The sequence below is a fragment of the Schistocerca serialis genome, unplaced genomic scaffold, assembly GCF_023864345.2.
Source record: "Schistocerca serialis cubense isolate TAMUIC-IGC-003099 unplaced genomic scaffold, iqSchSeri2.2 HiC_scaffold_88, whole genome shotgun sequence".
NCBI lineage: Eukaryota > Metazoa > Arthropoda > Insecta > Orthoptera > Acrididae > Schistocerca > Schistocerca serialis.
In genome coordinates, this window is record NW_026048496.1 from 2,501 (window position 1) to 10,000 (window position 7,500).

At 50.9% G+C, this 7,500-nt stretch overlaps 1 non-coding gene across 1 annotated transcript; it reads left to right on the forward strand.

The window, feature by feature from the left end:
- Positions 1-5,254: 5,254 nt before the first annotated feature.
- Positions 5,255-7,163, forward strand: LOC126452473 (small subunit ribosomal RNA). Its single transcript, XR_007584631.1, has one exon. It is a non-coding gene; the product is annotated as a small subunit ribosomal RNA (ribosomal RNA).
- The last annotated feature ends 337 nt before the right edge of the window (positions 7,164-7,500 follow it).

Here is a 7,500-nt window from a genome sequence, read left to right on the forward strand (position 1 = left end):
CGTTGCACTCGCAGTCGCAAAAAACGTTGGGCAAATATATTTCTCCGATGCTGAGCGATCAGCTAGGAAGCGCCCCATCCATGTCGGTACTCGTACGCGTCGCACTCGCAGTCGCAAAAAACGCTGGGCAAATATATTTCTCGGAAGAGTAATGACAGTCCGAGCCTCCTGCGTGGGAAGAGTCTTTCTAGGCCCTGACCCACGGGAAGCGTGTAGCTTCCCCCATCCCGGACATTTCACGTCGTCACACTACCGGTATTGACTAATAGACTGATTGCTGATAATCATTAGCCACACACTGGGGGAAACGGCCGACAGGGGCGGCAACATAGTGGAGCCGCAGTGTCACTAATGTACAGAGATAGAACAGTTTCGACTGGAACCAGAGTAACCGTATACACGGCACTGATTAGTAATAGATGCAGAGCCATCAGAATACAGATAATATATACAACCGTCCCTATACATGCTGAAAGACTCTGCACACAATGAGAACCACACGTCAGCCAGACACTATCACACACTACTCTCTGCCTCTAACAGGCACACACACAATATCTAACCACCAGCATGGAAGAACATCCGGTGCATCCTCTCCGCCACATTACACAATCCACACTATCATAACCAGACCGGGAGGTCCACCCAGAAAACAGAATATCCCACCCTTCCGACATCCGCCATTGCTCAGCTAAGCCACGAACACCCACACATGTCCTACACAGGGGTGCACCCAACATCACAATACTGCCTCCTGTCACAGTACACAAACAATGGCAGGAATGAAAGACACAGATCTGCCACAACCTTGGAATCGGAGCGCCGCCTGTCATGAGCCACAAGTGCATCCTGACGTGACAAATCGGATGATCCCGCAGGCATGCACTTACGATAATCACTATCAACGAACCTGCCGCCCCCTCCCCCCCCAAAATACACCTTTCCCTACAACGTGTACCTTAACCTAAGCTATATTGTACCTTAACCTAAGCGATATTGTACCTTAACCTAAGGTATATCGTACCTTAACCTAACCTACATTGCGCCTTCACCTAACCTACGTTGTACCTTAACCTAACCTACGTTGTACCTTAACCTAACCTACGTTGTACCTTAACCTAACCTACGTTGTACCTTAACCTAACCTACGTTGTACCTTAACCTAACCTACGTTGTACCTTAACCTAACCTACGTTGTACCTTAACCTAACCTACGTTGTACCTTAACCTAACCTACGTTGTACCTTAACCTAACCTACGTTGTGCCTTAACCTAACCTACGTTGTGCCTTAACCTAACCTACGTTGTGCCTTAACCTAACCTACGTTGTGCCTTAACCTAACCTATGTTGTGCCTTAACCTAACCTATGTTGTGCCTTAACCTAACCTATGTTGTGCCTTAACCTAACCTATGTTGTGCCTTAACCTAACCTATGTTGTGCCTTAACCTAACCTATGTTGTGCCTTAACCTAACCTATGTTGTGCCTTAACCTAACCTATGTTGTGCCTTAACCTAACCTATGTTGTGCCTTAACCTAACCTACGTTGTGCCTTAACCTAACCTACGTTGTGCCTTAACCTAACCTACGTTGTGCCTTAACCTAACCTACGTTGTGCCTTAACCTAACCTACGTTGTGCCTTAACCTAACCTACGTTGTGCCTTAACCTAACCTACGTTGTGCCTTAACCTAACCTACGTTGTGCCTTAACCTAACCTACGTTGTGCCTTAACCTAACCTACGTTGTGCCTTAACCTAACCTACGTTGTGCCTTAACCTAACCTACGTTGTGCCTTAACCTAACCTACGTTGTGCCTTAACCTAACCTACGTTGTGCCTTAACCTAACCTACGTTGTGCCTTAACCTAACCTACGTTGTGCCTTAACCTAACCTACGTTGTGCCTTAACCTAACCTACGTTGTGCCTTAACCTAACCTACGTTGTGCCTTAACCTAACCTACGTTGTGCCTTAACCTAACCTACGTTGTGCCTTAACCTAACCTACGTTGTGCCTTAACCTAACCTACGTTGTGCCTTAACCTAACCTACGTTGTGCCTTAACCTAACCTACGTTGTGCCTTAACCTAACCTACGTTGTGCCTTAACCTAACCTACGTTGTGCCTTAACCTAACCTACGTTGTGCCTTAACCTAACCTACGTTGTGCCTTAACCTAACCTACGTTGTGCCTTAACCTAACCTACGTTGTGCCTTAACCTAACCTACGTTGTGCCTTAACCTAACCTACGTTGTGCCTTAACCTAACCTACGTTGTGCCTTAACCTAACCTACGTTGTGCCTTAACCTAACCTACGTTGTGCCTTAACCTAACCTACGTTGTGCCTTAACCTAACCTACGTTGTGCCTTAACCTAACCTATGTTGTGCCTTAACCTAACCTATGTTGTGCCTTAACCTAACCTATGTTGTGCCTTAACCTAACCTATGTTGTGCCTTAACCTAACCTATGTTGTGCCTTAACCTAACCTATGTTGTGCCTTAACCTAACCTATGTTGTGCCTTAACCTAACCTATGTTGTGCCTTAACCTAACCTACGTTGTGCCTTAACCTAACCCATATTGTACCTTAACCTAACCCATATTGTACCTTAACCTAACCCATATTGTACCTTAACCTAACCCATATTGTACCTTAACCTAACCCATATTGTACCTTAACGTAACCTAATTTGTGCCTTAACGTAACCTAATTTGTGCCTTAACGTAACCTAATTTGTGCCTTAACGTAACCTAATTTGTGCCTTAACGTAACCTAATTTGTGCCTTAACGTAACCTAATTTGTGCCTTAACGTAACCTAATTTGTGCCTTAACGTAACCTAATTTGTGCCTTAACGTAACCTAATTTGTGCCTTAACGTAACCTAATTTGTGCCTTAACGTAACCTAATTTGTGCCTTAACGTAACCTAATTTGTGCCTTAACGTAACCTAATTTGTGCCTTAACGTAACCTAATTTGTGCCTTAACGTAACCTAATTTGTGCCTTAACGTAACCTAATTTGTGCCTTAACGTAACCTAATTTGTGCCTTAACGTAACCTAATTTGTGCCTTAACGTAACCTAATTTGTGCCTTAACGTAACCTAATTTGTGCCTTAACGTAACCTAATTTGTGCCTTAACGTAACCTAATTTGTGCCTTAACGTAACCTAATTTGTGCCTTAACGTAACCTAATTTGTGCCTTAACGTAACCTAATTTGTGCCTTAACGTAACCTAATTTGTGCCTTAACGTAACCTAATTTGTGCCTTAACGTAACCTAATTTGTGCCTTAACGTAACCCATGTTGTGCCTTAACGTAACCCATGTTGTGCCTTAACGTAACCCAATTTGTGCCTTAACGTAACCCATGTTGTGCCTTAACCTAACCTATATTGTGCCTCAACCTAACCTATATTGCGCCTTAACCTGACGCACGTTGTCGCTGAACCTGCTCTGTAATTGTTATGCAACTCGTTAAATTAGTGTAGTGTTGCCTAACCGCAACCCTCGCAATATAGTTCGCTATTCGCACTGCCCGGTCCCCTGTGTATCGCGTCATGTTAAACACCTTGCAGGTGTTGCTGACTTTCCACATGCTCCTGCTATACACTGTAATGTGGATAGCAGCAGGACGTACATGCCCCCCCCCCTTCCCCCCTGCCTTCGCAAGCTGGTCGTTGAGAAGTTTGCATGTTCAATGCCCTTCGCATGCCGACGTACTCAGCCTACGTTGTGGTACGGCCTGTCACCTGTCCGCCGATGTACGCAAAACCCACAAACTGTACTGCACATTGGTCCGTATGTACTGAATGATACATCGTGGCACATGTGTGACCGTACGACGACTGCGCCTAGCAACGGCAGACCATACAGTCCAAATATTGTGCACGCAGCTACGTGTCGTCTCCCTATAAGAGCTGGATTGCAGTGTGGTACGCCATTCAGACGTGTGGGAGGAACGGACGCCCTGGATGGCGATCAGCATGAGCAGTCTGTTGATGTAGTGGAGCGTGTATTCGGACGTAGTCGTCTCTTCTCACACACCGTGATAGCATGTTGCACCGCGTTCCACATCTGCGACATCCTGCAGAGGCCGGCTGACAGTCGTTCGCGCAATGGACACCGCATACGTACGGGGGCTACCTTCCACGTGTTCTCGAGGCGTGCACATGTTGTTGCGTCTATGTGGGCAGACGTAGTGTGTTGTGACACCTGACACAGGCATGCAATACTCGTTGCAAATGGCGATGGACGTCTACGTTTGCTGGTGACGTTACGCAAATGAACAACAGGTAACCCGTTGTGGTGCGGTTGTTCTCGCTAGAGGTGAATCAGTGTTGGCGACGATCGGTCGAGCTATTAACCGGTTGTTTCAGGGATACCCACCATGCCCACGAACGTGAAAGGGGACCCACCATGCCCACGAACGCGAAAGGGGATCTGGGTGTGAGGCGATACGCGGCGGTGGCTGGGTGGGACCGTCCCCGGCCGGTGAGGGGGGGCCGCCCGGCGTGCTGGCAGCGCGGTGCGTGGGCGCACGCGCTACAGCCGGCTGGTGGGGGCGGCCAGTGGCAGGCGCGCCGGCCGACGGACGCGGCAGGCGGCGCAGCTGCGCGCCGGCGCCCCCTGCTCGCGGCGCCTTGCGGCCAAAGTAGGTCCTCGCGGGCCCGGTGCGAAGCGCGGTGGCCATCTGCAGTGTGCTGGTCCGATTGAGGACTGTGTGCGCTGAGGATGCGCCGCCGCCCGGCGCTCGGCGCCGCGACGCCGTCTGCTGCTCGGTCGCCCCAGCGGTTCTCGCAGGTGGTTTGTATCGCAGCTGTGCGGACGTGTTGGCGCGTGCGCTGTGCTGGGAGAGTTCGCTTCGGCACCCAAGTGGGGCTTTTGTCCTTCTGTGGCGCTGGCGTTGGAGCTGCCGGTCACCGTAGGTGGCGCGTGTTGTCTCCCGCCGGCAATGCCACGACAGCACGCTCCCGGGCCTCTGTCGGCAGCGGCAAGCTCAGTTGGGAGCACGGGTGGTCGCACCTAAAGCGTCTACTCGCCTAACTCCGGGCGATTGCGCCTCTCTCGAACCCGACCAAGTACTTAGGACGGCGCTGCGCGCCGCCGGGACCTGAGAGGGTTTCGAGGTGTGTTGTGCAGGGGAGCTCAGCCTCCTCCTGTTTGCAGAATAATTGAGCGGACGCTTGCGTGTTCGCGCGGGCCCCCGGGACACACTCCCGGGCGGCCGGCTGCTCAGCTCTAGTTGACGCAGCTCCCTGGTTGATCCTGCCAGTAGTCATATGCTTGTCTCAAAGATTAAGCCATGCATGTCTCAGTACAAGCCGCATTAAGGTGAAACCGCGAATGGCTCATTAAATCAGTTATGGTTCCTTAGATCGTACCCACGTTACTTGGATAACTGTGGTAATTCTAGAGCTAATACATGCAAACAGAGTCCCGACCAGAGATGGAAGGGACGCTTTTATTAGATCAAAACCAATCGGTCGGCTCGTCCGGTCCGTTTGCCTTGGTGACTCTGAATAACTTTGGGCTGATCGCACGGTCCTCGTACCGGCGACGCATCTTTCAAATGTCTGCCTTATCAACTGTCGATGGTAGGTTCTGCGCCTACCATGGTTGTAACGGGTAACGGGGAATCAGGGTTCGATTCCGGAGAGGGAGCCTGAGAAACGGCTACCACATCCAAGGAAGGCAGCAGGCGCGCAAATTACCCACTCCCGGCACGGGGAGGTAGTGACGAAAAATAACGATACGGGACTCATCCGAGGCCCCGTAATCGGAATGAGTACACTTTAAATCCTTTAACGAGTATCTATTGGAGGGCAAGTCTGGTGCCAGCAGCCGCGGTAATTCCAGCTCCAATAGCGTATATTAAAGTTGTTGCGGTTAAAAAGCTCGTAGTTGGATTTGTGTCCCACGCTGTTGGTTCACCGCCCGTCGGTGTTTAACTGGCATGTATCGTGGGACGTCCTGCCGGTGGGGCGAGCCGAAGGCGTGCGACCGCCTCGTGCGTGCTCGTGCGTCCCGAGGCGGACCCCGTTGAAATCCTACCAGGGTGCTCTTTATTGAGTGTCTCGGTGGGCCGGCACGTTTACTTTGAACAAATTAGAGTGCTTAAAGCAGGCAAGCCCGCCTGAATACTGTGTGCATGGAATAATGGAATAGGACCTCGGTTCTATTTTGTTGGTTTTCGGAACCCGAGGTAATGATTAATAGGGACAGGCGGGGGCATTCGTATTGCGACGTTAGAGGTGAAATTCTTGGATCGTCGCAAGACGAACAGAAGCGAAAGCATTTGCCAAGTATGTTTTCATTAATCAAGAACGAAAGTTAGAGGTTCGAAGGCGATCAGATACCGCCCTAGTTCTAACCATAAACGATGCCAGCCAGCGATCCGCCGCAGTTCCTCCGATGACTCGGCGGGCAGCCTCCGGGAAACCAAAGCTTTTGGGTTCCGGGGGAAGTATGGTTGCAAAGCTGAAACTTAAAGGAATTGACGGAAGGGCACCACCAGGAGTGGAGCCTGCGGCTTAATTTGACTCAACACGGGAAACCTCACCAGGCCCGGACACCGGAAGGATTGACAGATTGATAGCTCTTTCTTGATTCGGTGGGTGGTGGTGCATGGCCGTTCTTAGTTGGTGGAGCGATTTGTCTGGTTAATTCCGATAACGAACGAGACTCTAGCCTGCTAACTAGTCGCGTGACATCCTTCGTGCTGTCAGCGATTACTTTTCTTCTTAGAGGGACAGGCGGCTTCTAGCCGCACGAGATTGAGCAATAACAGGTCTGTGATGCCCTTAGATGTTCTGGGCCGCACGCGCGCTACACTGAAGGAATCAGCGTGTCTTCCTAGGCCGAAAGGTCGGGGTAACCCGCTGAACCTCCTTCGTGCTAGGGATTGGGGCTTGCAATTGTTCCCCATGAACGAGGAATTCCCAGTAAGCGCGAGTCATAAGCTCGCGTTGATTACGTCCCTGCCCTTTGTACACACCGCCCGTCGCTACTACCGATTGAATGATTTAGTGAGGTCTTCGGACTGGTACGCGGCATTGACTCTGTCGTTGCCGATGCTACCGGAAAGATGACCAAACTTGATCATTTAGAGGAAGTAAAAGTCGTAACAAGGTTTCCGTAGGTGAACCTGCGGAAGGATCATTACCGACTAGACTGCATGTCTTTCGATGTGCGTGTCGTGTCGCGCAACACGCAGCTACCTGTACGGCTCGCAGTAGCCGTGCGCCGCGTGCGGAACCACGCGTTCGTCTCAAAACTAACGGCAATGTTGTGTGGTACGAGCGCTGAAGCGCTGGAGCGGCTGGCCTGCGGCACCTGGCGCCTGGCGCCGGTTTTGAATGACTTTCGCCCGACTGCCTGTCCGCTCCGGTGTGGAGCCGTACGACGCCCATCGGCCGTGAGGCCGTTGGACACTGAACGCTGGAACAGGGCCGCCACACGCCTCAGTCCCGCCTATGCAACTGTCTCGAAAGAGATGGTG